General features: G+C 46.6%; 1 long non-coding RNA gene across 1 annotated transcript; it reads right to left on the bottom strand.

Annotated features, from left to right (window-relative positions):
* Nucleotides 1-2,783: 2,783 nt before the first annotated feature.
* On the bottom strand, nucleotides 2,784-11,688 carry LOC137541639 (uncharacterized). The gene is made up of 4 exons (XR_011025243.1): nucleotides 11,491-11,688; nucleotides 9,668-9,954; nucleotides 6,273-6,326; nucleotides 2,784-3,123 (listed from the first exon to the last, which is right to left on the bottom strand). It is a non-coding gene; the product is annotated as an uncharacterized lncRNA (long non-coding RNA).
* Between the last annotated feature and the right edge of the window lie 1,002 nt (nucleotides 11,689-12,690).

The following is a 12,690-nucleotide window of genomic DNA, read 5'->3' as shown; positions in this document are numbered from 1 at the left end:
CAGTTTAGGTTCTCTTTAAGCATACCTAAATTCACATTGTGCTTTTTTTTAATCCAAAGTCCAATTCTGATAGACAACTAGATAATAACGTTCAGAGTATATTTAGCTTCTTATGTAAACATTATACACCTATTTTATTATTTCTCCTACCCTGAAATAATGGGACTAACCCCTCAGCTTTGCCTAATCAGAGCTACAAAAAGGCTCTGGGTCGGCACTTCCGATTGCTGATGTAAATGTCCCAGCAGGGGTGTAGCAATAGGGGTTGCAGAGGTAGCCATGCAAGTTTTACATTGGGGCCCCCCAAGCACTCTCTATTAGTGTTGGGCGAACACCTGGATGTTCGGGTTCGGGAAAGTTCGCCGAACATGGCCGCGATGTTCGGCATGTTCGGGCCGAACCCCGAACTCCCCGAACATCCCGCTTTTGGGGGCCCTATGGGGTCGCAGGCATAAGGGGGGAGCATGCCCCGATCGCGGGGGGGGGTCGGAAATTCCCCCCACCCCCTCCGCTAGCGCTCCCCCCTCTGCCCGCTTCCCCATACAAAAGTTTAAGGAAGTAAAACAGTACCGGTGGTAGTGGGTGGCTGGCAGTGGGCGGCACTATGAAGTGAGTGACTGAGGAGGAGGAGTCCGGAGAGTGACGCGTTGAGGGAGGCCGGGCAGCGGGCGGTTCAGCAGTAGTACGGAGGGGGTGGGGGGAATTTCCGACCCCCCCCCCCGCAATCGGGGCATGCTCCCCCCTTATGCTTGCGACCCCATAGGGGGGCAGTATTCGGCCGAACAGGGCCCTGTTCGGCCGAACAGGGGCCCTGTTCGGCCCTGTTCGGCGGCCATTTAGTAGTTCGGGGCGAACCCGAACTTAAAAGGCCGAACACCATCAGGTGTTCGGCCGAACGCGAACATCACCCGAACAGGGTGATGTTCTGCAGAACCCGAACAGTGGCGAACACTGTTCGCCCAACACTACTCTCTATACATAACAACTGATCCGGCTCACCAAAACCTGTCAACTACAGTGTCAGAGGTGCAAGAAGGGGAAGGGAAACAGCTTGTTAATGATTATCACTATTATTATTATTTAGTATTTATATTATTATTTAGTATTTATATAGCGCTGACATATTACGCAGCACTGTACAGTGTATATATATATATATATCTTGTCACTAACTGTCCCTCAAAGGAGCTCACAATCTAATCCCTACCATTGCCATAAGTCTATATTATGTAGTGTAAGTACTGTAGTCTATGTAGTCTAGGGTCAATTTTAGGGGGAGCCAATTAACTTATCCATATGTTTTTGGAATGTGGGAGGAAACCGGAGTGCCCGGAGGAAACCCACGCAGACACGGAGAGAACATACAAACTCTTTGCAGATAGTGCCCTGGCTGGGATTCAAACCAGGGACCCAGCGCTGCAAGGCGAGAGAGCTAACCACTACGCCACCGTGCTGCCCCCAAACTATTCAAAGTATCTATAGTAGTGATTATTATGAGCACAGGACCAATAGAGAGCTAATACTGTAGTTGAGGGAGGGCCCTTCGGGCCCCGATGCTACGCCCCTGATCACATGACCAAAACCCACCTAGATGTTTTCTTCCTTTGTTACCAGAAAGGTGAGGAAAACTACAAGATAAAACAAGGGTTGTGTCCATTGCATCGGACATCATATATAGCATTGTTGCCAATTCCTTTGGCCATCCTGTGATAATTGAATATATTTATTTCCAATTATCTGGACTTATGACCAACATATACTATAGTAAGAAATATATTCACAAAAGAATGGTAACCTTAAAGTGAACCTCCGGACTAAAAATCTACTCAGCAGCACTGAAAAGGCTTGGTGTTTCTTTAACAGTTTCACAGCATCAGAACTTTGTTTTTCTTACCAAAGCATCATTTTTAGCTGCATTTTTAGCTAAGCTCCACCCATCAAAGAAAACTACCCGGGCTTTTTTTCCCCTGATGCTGTGCAAAGCATGATGGGATTTCCTATGTTGTTATGCACGTTGCCTAGCAACTGGGAGGGGTGATCAGCACACAGGACAGTTGGAACTGTGTCTCATGCTCCCTGTCACCTCCTTTCAACCAAAAAGATGGCTGCCCCCATGAAATCAAACATTTGCCTGTTCTGGGTCGGTAAGAGATTATATTACGTATCTATTTTAATTAACATAACTAATGTAACTTAATGACAGTATGTTTGTTTAGGCTGAAGTTCCTTTTTAACGTATAAAAAATGGTAAACTTAACGTGTGCAGATGGCGTGCAGTACATTTACAGAGATTTACGCCGTGAGTTACACAAATTGCATAATTCTCTTTCTTTCTCTCTCTCTCTCTCTCTATATATATATATATATATATATATAAATACTTTTAGCCTATTACATTGTGGGTGTGTTTATAGATAAGAGAAATTTGTGCTGTCCACTTTTTTTTAATGTCTGCCAGCAATGAAGATGACCTGCAGGCTCTTGGTGGATTAAACTACATGAACGGCAAGTATCAATCATTTCTTGAACTTTCTTCTATTTTTTTACTTTGCAATGTCTTGATTTATTTATTTTTCTCCATACGACTATCTTTCGATAAAGTTCCTCTCTAGGAAACGGCAGAGTGATGATTTTTTTTATTATTATTACTTACAAAACTTTTTTAAGGATAATTATTTGAAAATGATCTTCTATCAAATGCATATTAAAAAATAGGCAGAAAATCAAATGCATATTAAAAAAAACAGACATCTAAATTGGAGGTTAGAAGAAGCGGTAGACTGTTATTTTATTACTTCGTTTTTTATTTTTTGCTAAGAAAAGCAAACATAATATAAATAAATAATACAGGACGCGGGTATTTCTGACTGAAACACAAGCAATACATTCTTTGAAGTGAGACTTCCTCGTCGGTTTTACAGGAGTGCCAGGAGGAGGCGCTGTTCCCAACCATGATTGGTTTTAGTGAGGCCGAAACCACACTGACACCTGAGACCTTCCTCTAACGCCAGAGGCTTCCGGAACACACCCACTACCGCTTCTCCATCTTGTCAGTCCGGCTCTCTTAACGCTGAGGGTCTACCCATGGAAGTAGATGGCACTGAGCACCATCTTCGTAATGGGCTATAGTAAAAAAAAAAAAAAATGGTTAATTAAATTCAACTGATTTTATTGAAAAAACGAAGTGAAGGAGCACCTGTGCAACAAGGAAAAAAGGTGTGCCCAGCCTATGGGCCCAGTACTGGAGACCAGTCCGTGAACAATCTGATGAGGCTGGCACCACAAATAAGTAAAATGGCTCTTTATTTGAAAGTCATTAAAGTGGGTCAGAGATAAAAAAAACTAACTATAACAAGTAACTTGTCTATATATCGTATCTAAAGTTTAGATAGTTTACACAGCAAATCTAGCTGCAAAAAAACTTCAACAAAATATGATTTCTTCTTCCTGTGATATGAGAGGAGCCATTTTCTGCTTGTGATCATTACACACAGGCAAAGCTGCTCTGCATCTTCACCCCTCAGCCTGTGAAAACTCCTCTCCACCTCCTTGCCTCTGACATCTCTGGCTGGTAATGCCTCCTCCTCCCCAGACTGAGCTCCCAAGAGCCCTTGCTACATGGGACTGAGTGCCAAGGCGCTGGAGGAGCTGTGGGCGAGGCTTGTTTAGTTTTATAGGAAATTAGGATATAAAAACAAAAAAAAGCATTTGGCTTCAGGAATGCCCTAAATATATATAAACTATATGTAAGGGGCACAATTATGAAATGTGTAAAATGTATCTTGGATCCACTTTAAAATGACATTTTGTCAGATATAAAAGTAAAAAATAATGGCCCTTTCACTTTTATATCTGACATAATATAATTTTAATGACGTTTAAATAAACAGCTATTTTTACTTATTTGTGGTGTCAGCCTCATTGGATTGTTAAAGTGAACCTAAAGCCGGTAAAAAAAAATGACATTAACTCACCTGGGGCCTCCCTCAGCCCCCTGCAGCCGATCCGTGCCCTCGCAGCTCCGCTCCAATGTCCCAGGACCCGCCGGCGAGGACTTCCGGTTTGGCCGTCACCGGCCGACAGGCATGGGAACGCGAGTGATTGTTCGCGTTCCCAGCCTGTATATCGCCCCCTATGCTGCTATTGCGGCCTCCTGCGAGGGCACCGATCGGCTGCAGGGGGCTGAGGGAGGCCCCAGGTGAGTTAATCTCATTTTTTTTTTACCGGCTTTAGGTTCACTTTAACTGATTTTATTTATGGATATAACAACATTGAAAATTATGCAGGTGATTTGGGCATGTGGCTTAACAGACACCTATGTCGAGTATCGGTAATCAGGCACCCAGGCGGTGAGTTGGGTGCCCAATACTATCAGATACTATATAGGTTTGTAGGAGTGTAGACGATTGTTTACAATTAGAGGGGGAGGTTAGGTTTAGGCAGGGGATTAGTTTTACGCTCTAGGAGGGTGGGATTAGTTTTAGGCATTAGAAGTGGAGGTTAGTGTTAGGCATTAGGAGGGAAGTTTAGTGTGGGGAGGGCACTAGGTAGGGAGGTTAGGTTTAAAGGAACACTATTAATCAACATGTTTTTTTCAATTGAGATAGGAATAGTTTGGGAAGTGCTGTTAAGTATGGGCGTATACATTTGACTGCTTATCTCTTAGTTTACTGTTATCTGTTATATGTAAAACTTAAAGCTATAGGCTTGCTATAAACCAGCGATTCTGGATGCTTGCTTGGCTTAACAAGGGCGGAAAGGGATAATTTGCATATTTAGTAGGTGTGCATTGTGGGTAACCACAAATGTTCATTTATAACTGAATTATTGAAAATGTCCTTCTGTTTTAAGAAGGCAATTACACCAAGCTTTACTGTTATCCAATTCCTTTCGCACTTCATAATCTGACAGACTACATCATGAAAGGCCCCCCCCCCCTCCCCCCTCACACTGCATCTGTTGTTAACCTTGTGTGTGAGAGAAAGCTCTCAGCAGCTTCCTGTCTCGGGTGATGAGTTGTCTGCAGAAAGTAGAGGAAATGTATCTTATGTGCAACATAAACATTTGTTAGGGCCCGTTCACACTGCACGCGTTTCCAGCCGCGTTTTGGAAAGGCGTGCAGGTGGCCGATACGCACGACATCAGACATTGCATAGAGTGCAATGTCTGATGTTCACACTGCATGCGTTCCGGACCTGTGCGGTCCAGGAACGCATGCTGCACGCAGATTTTGCTAAACCGCGTGGCTGTCCCATTCACTTTTCAGTGATGGAATCAGCCACGCAACGCACACAAACGCGGATGGCCATGCGTTCGTACGCGTTGCGGTCCGCACGCGTTCCGCACACATGGCCATCCGCGTTTGTGATCTGAACGGGCCCTTACAGCATGTGAAACCTGACACCAGAGGCATTTCTTATAGGTTTGTTTCAATATTACACTGTTCTTAGCATGTCAGATTGCAGAGATTCACCTATGTGAATGAGACATTTTATCCAAACTAAAATCTACACACAATGAAAAACAGCTTTTGCCTCTGATATTTAACATACAAAGTAGGAAAATGTTTACAAAGCTACTTAGACATTATTTGCACATTGTCATTTTAGAACTTTTGGTTTGATAGTATTCCTTTAAGCACTCGAAGGGGGAATTAGTTTTAGGCACTTGGAGGCTGGGATTAGTTTTAGGCATTAGGAGTGGAGGTTAGTGTTAGTTTAGCATTAGGCAGGGAGGTTATTTTTAAACACTCTAAGGGGGGGGGGGGGGGTTGCTGGGAGTCAGTGTTAGGCATTAGGTGGGCAGGTTAGGTTTAATTTAAGCACTAGAGGAGGGGATTAGTTTTGGGCACTCAGATGAGGGGGGATTAGTGTTTAGGCATTAGGTGGGGAGGTTGGGTTTAAGCACTAGGAGGGGGGATCGGTTTTAGGCACTCTGAGGAGAGGGGATTAGTTTTAGGCATTAAGTGGATAGAATAGATTTAAGCACTAGAAAGGGGGATTAGTTTTAGGCACTCAGAGGAGGGCATTAGGGGGAGGGTTTTGACCTTTTTCCACAGGCTGCTTAACTTCTTGCTTGGTGTCTCCTGTCACTTCTGAAGGGACAGCAACCACCATGCTCAGAGGCAATTCTATAGAGCTTCCGGCTTCCGGAGTGCTAACAATCGCCCGGCTGGTCAACGGGAACAGATGACAGGCGGAGGATTGACCCCCTTCTGCTGTCTGTAGAAAAGATCACTGACACAGCACAACAATAACATCAGTAAAACTCACTTTGACTCCACAGAGATTTCGGACCATTTCCCACGCATCAGAGGTTAACATATCCTAATATCCTATGGAGAGAAATCATATATCAGTCAGCGGCACAAGTAAACTGAAAGCAACAATTTACAGAGAATCATATTTACAGAAGAACCATAGACTTTTTATGCAGAACAGCAAATAAGGGCGCCGCCATAGGCTGCCATTATAAAAGCCACGATTTTGCAGCAACGGGAGGAAATTGTGGCAGAGAGTCTATGCAAATTGTGGCTTTGCTATTTTATCGGGCTCCTCCCTGCTCCCAAGTTTACTCTCATTGCTGCAATTTCAACTCTGTGGTAGGGGAGGGGGGTTGGGGCTGTTAAGGTTTAGCCACCACTAAGGGGTTTGGGGTAGGATTAGGCACCACAGGAAGGGGGGTGGGTTTAGGGCTAGGCACAGCCAAGTAGGGGCGGTTAGGGTTAGACATCAAAAGCCACGATTTGTGGCAATGACAGTAAAGTTGGGAACAGGGGGTGCATGATAAAATAGCAGGCTCCTAGTCTTCCTGATATGCAAATTGGGACTTTGCATAGTGGTCATGGAGCTATTTTATCAGGTGCTTCCCTGCGCCCAGCTTTACTGTCATTGCCAAAAAACACGGCTCTGCGGGTGGGGGGGGGGGGGGGGTCGGGTTAAGCTTTAGGCAACAGATTGGCATCACCACAGGGGGGGTTATAACAAAATAACGTTGTTTAAAAAACATTTTATAATGAAAGTTGAATGCACCTTCAAGGATTCCATAGAAGCCAGAATAGCGTTCCTTTGAACCTTTCGGAATGTGGGCACTGGAAACATTCTGTTTTCTTTGTAGAGAAAAGTATTTTACCTTTCCATATATACATTTATGTATACATGGCACCACCCTTTAACTGGCAGCAATTATTCGCACAGGAGTCAGGCTGGAGTCCGGCCAAAACACGAGACCACTAACCGCATCTAATCACAGAAGCACTTACTGACAAGTATGTGAGAGCTGCAGACTCAGGCCAGATGCTTGTCAGACTTTTCCTGCTATGAGGCTTTCAGTGAGGGCTTCCTAAAGCAGAACTCCAACACCTAATGGTTCAGATGGGCTTCTGTAGGACGGCTGCTACTGAGCAGAAAAGCGATCTGCATCGGTTCCCGGCGTTTTGTCATCACGGTGCATTTTGAGCCCCTGACATGGTACTGCTCAAACGCAGTCATCTTGGATGCTACATGTAGTGTCCACAATGAAACGAGAGGACGGGATCTGCCACGACTTTTACATGAGCGATGTGAAGACCGCTGTTTAGAAATCCGGTCCTGTAATTAATGGAAGCGGTTTTTACTCTTTACCGCCCAAGGCCACTGTCACCAGCTGCCCCCCTTCGGTATAGGTAGCGAGATGACCCTTCCCTCTAGTATAGGTAGCCTGATGACCCCCCAGTATAGGTAGCCAGATGGCCGCTCCCCTATTTACCTCCAATATAGGTAGCCAGATGAATCCCTTAATCCCTCCTTTTCCCACCCCCCTTTCAGTATAGGTAGCCAGCTCACCTTCACACCGCAGCAGCCATCAGTGTCACTCATTTCTCCACTCGTATCCAGTGCAGAAGCTTCCTCTTCTTTCCATCTCCAATGCTGCCCAAGTCCATAGCCGCTGGGCACAATGCAAACGTGCACAGAGAGCAAGATGGCTGCTGCACAGGTGGCAAGCAGCAGAGTTCCGCAGTCAGGCGCTCGCCTGATCTCCCTGCATTGCAGCATTTGCAAGCTTACAAATGCTGCACCAGTTTAGCCAGCTTAGCTGCTAAACCACAGGAGCAAGGTGCCCTTGCTCCTGTGGTGCCCTAGGCCATGGCCTAGGTGGCCTTGGCCTAAATCCAGCCCTGATTAATTTGAATGGCACATCGGTTGATCCCATCGAAACAACGCTTTTATCAGCCGCCAAAACCTTATCGTTTACCGCCCATCTGAACCAGCCCTTGGGGACAGCTGGCAGTTTCTCGTTTAGCCGATGCTAAATGCTTTTTTGCTACCAAGCAAAAAAGCTTCCAGCAGTGGCTAGCAACGTTCCATCGTGGTGTCGTGTTTTTAACCCCTGGGGGTGCACGGAACTGGTCTAATGTGCCTGTCTTGGACAAACTCCTCCTGTGTTTACATGAATTACGCAAAAAGCTATCACCGACTTTTTAAAAACGCTTCTATTCATTTAAATGGGCCGGCTGTTGATCTTTTCCTAACTGAAAGCCGAAAAACACCGCTTTTACTGCCTAACCCTGAACCAGCCTAATTAGGGTGCCAATATTTAAGATGGTTAAAAAGTTTTAATAACGTACAATAGAAGTAGCTCCCTTGCAATGCTGCTGATTTTAGCCCTGCAGTAAAAGACAAGCATGTCTCTCCTCTGGTCTATAATATGGGGTTTTGATTAGCTTCTAACAGTTAGGTCCAATACAGACCTGCACTATGAGTCATCTAAAGCATGCTGCCACACTGTGGTGATAGAGGGTAATGCATAGCTATAAACATAATAGACTGTTGTTGCTAAATAAACAGACCCTTCAGCAAAGGCACACAAAACGATCAAATTATCATTTCTGGCAAATCTCTGTAACTACTGGTGCAAGATGGTAGTCAAAGGTAATGACTGATATTAGGTAGATTATATTTATCAGATCTATCATAAATAGATAGAGAGACAGGCAGGCACGCAGGCAACCAGTCAGAAAGGTAGGCAGGGTAACAGACAGGCATGTAGGCAAACAGGCGTTCATGTAGACAGAGGGATGGGCAAACAAAAAGGAGAGACAGGCAGGCAGAGTAACAGGCAGGCATGTAGGCAAAAAGACAGAGGGACAGGCAGACAGACAAATGGAAAGGCAGACAGACAGACAAACATGCAGAGACAGGCAGACAGAGAAACAGGCAGACACAGACAGATAGATAGACAGGCAGACAGATAGATAGACAGGCAGATGGACATACAGATAGGTAGACAGAGGCAGGCAGACAGATAGGTAGACAGAGACAGGCAGACAGATAGGTAGACAGAGACAGGCAGACAGATAGGTAGACGGAGACAGGCAGACAGATAGGTAGACGGAGACAGGCAGACAGATAGGTAGACGGAGACAGGCAGACAGATAGGTAGACGGAGACAGGCAGACAGATAGGTAGCCGGAGACAGGCAGACAGATAGGTAGCCGGAGACAGGCAGACAGATAGGTAGGCGGAGACAGGCAGACAGATAGGTAGCCGGAGACAGGCAGACAGATAGGTAGACGGAGACAGGCAGACAGATAGGTAGACGGAGACAGACAGACAGATAGGTAGACGGAGACAGACAGACAGATAGGTAGCCGGAGACAGGCAGACAGACTGTTTCGCATCCTACTAACCTCATGCAGTTGGGCTCTGCGCACCATAGTCCGATTTCTGCTTTCTTATCTGAGTTTTCTTCCCCTATTATATAGTCTAGGCAGCTTCTTGTTGGGATGTCCGGTGACGCAATGGCAGACGGGGAGGGGAACCAACTGAAATTGCTGAGTTTTGGATTTGTCTCTGAATTTTTGGTTAGAAGAAGGAAGTCCAGGGTCATTATATTACAATATTGCAGATTGCATTGTTTTAAAATTCTGTCAGACTTTCCACTCCAGGGACTGCACAGAGGAGGAGCAGACATCAGCTGTGGACAGATGACACAGGATTTCACCATTCTACTATACAGACTGTGGCATTAGCACAATAACTGAAAGGCTGCGACCAACTTGATGAAAATCCAAAGCAATTTCACTACAATGCGAAATCGCACATTGCGCTTTCCAACGGTGATGCGTACATTCATTCGTCACTCTGTGTTATTTCGATAGCGAGTACTCACTGTATAAGATTGCAAATCGTGTACGATTACCCTTCACTGGCAGCAAGTGCTGTTATTCTATGGTGGGCCAAGCATGCGTTAAAACAGACACTATATGCGCAAAATCATGCAAATGTGGTCCCAGCCTAAAGCCTACCATACACAGTTTTGCTGTTTACTGCTGCAGAGTAACATCACTGCGTGTCAAGAGCTGATACGCATGGCATTACAACCACTGCCATTAGGTTGCATTTAAAGTGTACCAGAGACGAAGAAAGATTTTTTTTATACATAACTGGGGCTTCCTCCAGCATCCTTCGGCCTGATTGCAACCTTGTCGCATTCTCCGCTGCTGCAGCCTCCACCCGGTAGATTGGCAGATCCAGGCCAGTCAACGCAGGCACAGTGCGGCCAATTGCACTCCCCCTGTCTCGCTCCCGCAGCTGGCAGCTTTCTGCAGTAGTACTGTGCAGCGACAGGAGCACGATAGGGAAGCGCTCGCCCAACTCTTGCAGTTACCATGCCAGTTTGCAGAGGCAGCAGTCAGCGGAGGAGAACTGGGGGGGGGGGGGGGGGGGGTAACTAATCAGAGCAAAGGGGGCTGGAGGCAGAGCAGTGCTTTTCAGCGCTGCTAGATTTGGGCGCAGCCGGCGCCTCCATAGCCTACAATAGGAATCATTCCTAGTATTGCAGCGCTCAGTGAGTAACGTCGGCTCCGTCAGAAGACGGAGCCGAGGTTGCTTACAAAACATAATAATTTGGCCTCCAGCAATCGCTGGAAGCCGAATTATTTCATTCCCCCACTATCCATGTCGGCCTGGAGGGGGAATAGTAATTAAATCGGCCTGGACTTGTGCAGAAGCAGGATCAGCCATATACCGCTGTATCCTGCGCCAAGTCTACCGGCGCCGATTTCAAATGTACTCGCTGGAGGAAGCCCCAGGTATGTATAAAACTTTTTTTATTGCATCATCTCAGGTTTCCTTTAAATTGCGCCCAAACGGCGCTTGAGGCTGACAGACAGGATGCTGAACTGCTCAACTAGTGCACAGTTCTCCCGTCAGCCAGGGAAAGGGATAATCCTAGCAGGTTTGATGAGATCTGGGGATCGCCGTGGCCATCTTGATGATGTCAAATATGGCATTGGCATTAGCCTGGAGCTTATTAGCATAGTGCGGCCAGAGATAGAATCCTGGAGAGGCCTCAAAAGGCCTGAGCCTAGGGTGGAAGCTGTCCAAGGCGGCGGCTACAAGAGGTTGCAGCATATAGGAGGAGGAAGGAAGCAAATGAAAAAAGGAGGCTGCAAATTGGGGGCAACAAACATCATATTTAGCCAGTGTTGTTGTAAAAATCTTTCCTTACCCTGATTTACATTCTGAAATGTATCACAGGAGACTTCAGTGACGGTGTAGTGAAAAATTTTGCTACCCATCATATTTTGCAACTTGCCATAGAGGACAGTGTATGACTGTGTAGGCGTGGCTTCTCTCTGTTAACACGCCTGTAATTTTTTGCAACCACAGATCCCATTGGGCTAGAAGAGGGATTGTTCCCTCCAGGGGGGGTTATTAGTTGAGCAAGAGGGGGGGGGGGTATTAGTTGAGGAAGAGGGGGGATTGTTCCCTCCAGGGGGGGTTATTAGTTGAGCAAGAGGGGAGGGTTCTGTGTGAGAGTAGGGTTTGGTTGGGTTGCATTTTCTGATACAATTAGGTTAAAGTCAATGGTTAGGTTGCACTTTCTGATACGTATAAATAAATGCAACCGGTTGCAAAATCTGATAAAGTTGCAAAAAATTTCACCACAACAGCGTGGGACTTAATAGCTGCAGGGGGCCGGTAGAAGCCCCAGGTAAGGCCTGGTTCACATTAGCGGTGGCCGTCCGGAATCGCCGTGCCGGAGCCGGACCGCTTGCAGAACGGACGGAACGGACGCACGGCAATAGCAATGAAAGCCTATGCGTCCGTTCACATGCGTCCGTTCTGCCGGACCGGAGCCGGACCGGATCCGGACCGGATCCGGACTCCGGCGTCCGTTCCAACATGCGCTATTTTTTGGTCCGGCTCCTCCGGCAGCCGTATCCGGGGCGGAGCCGGACTGCACCATCCGGCCAATACAAAGTAATGAGAACCGGAGAGAGCACAACACACTGGCTACAAAAACCGGACGTTCTACCCCACTTCCTATGCATTTTGGATGGGGACCACATGGAGTTCACAGAGTGGGGCAGCAGCGATTTCATGCTGGAGCTCTAGGCAGCAACATGTCTGATATAAGTCTGATAACGAGGAGGCGAACAACAGAGAATTCCCAGGTATACGAAAAATGCCTGGATCCATGGTCCCAACTGCAGTCTCTGTATCCACGGATGGTCTCCACACGTCCACCTGTCTCCAACAATGACCCCAGACCCTTCTGCTGACCTCCCAGACCCCAGGTATTTACAGGTTGTTATCTCCTTAAGAAACCGGATCCGGACCGCAACCGTGTTCACACCGCACGGAAACCGGATGCAAACGGACCGGATCCGGATAGGAACCGTACGGATCAGGTCCGGTCCGGATA

Source organism: Hyperolius riggenbachi, chromosome 12 (genome assembly GCF_040937935.1).
Source record: "Hyperolius riggenbachi isolate aHypRig1 chromosome 12, aHypRig1.pri, whole genome shotgun sequence".
NCBI classification, from domain to species: Eukaryota; Metazoa; Chordata; class Amphibia; order Anura; family Hyperoliidae; genus Hyperolius; species Hyperolius riggenbachi.
Note: the sequence above shows the minus strand (reverse complement) of the source record. Positions and strands in the feature narration are given on the sequence as shown.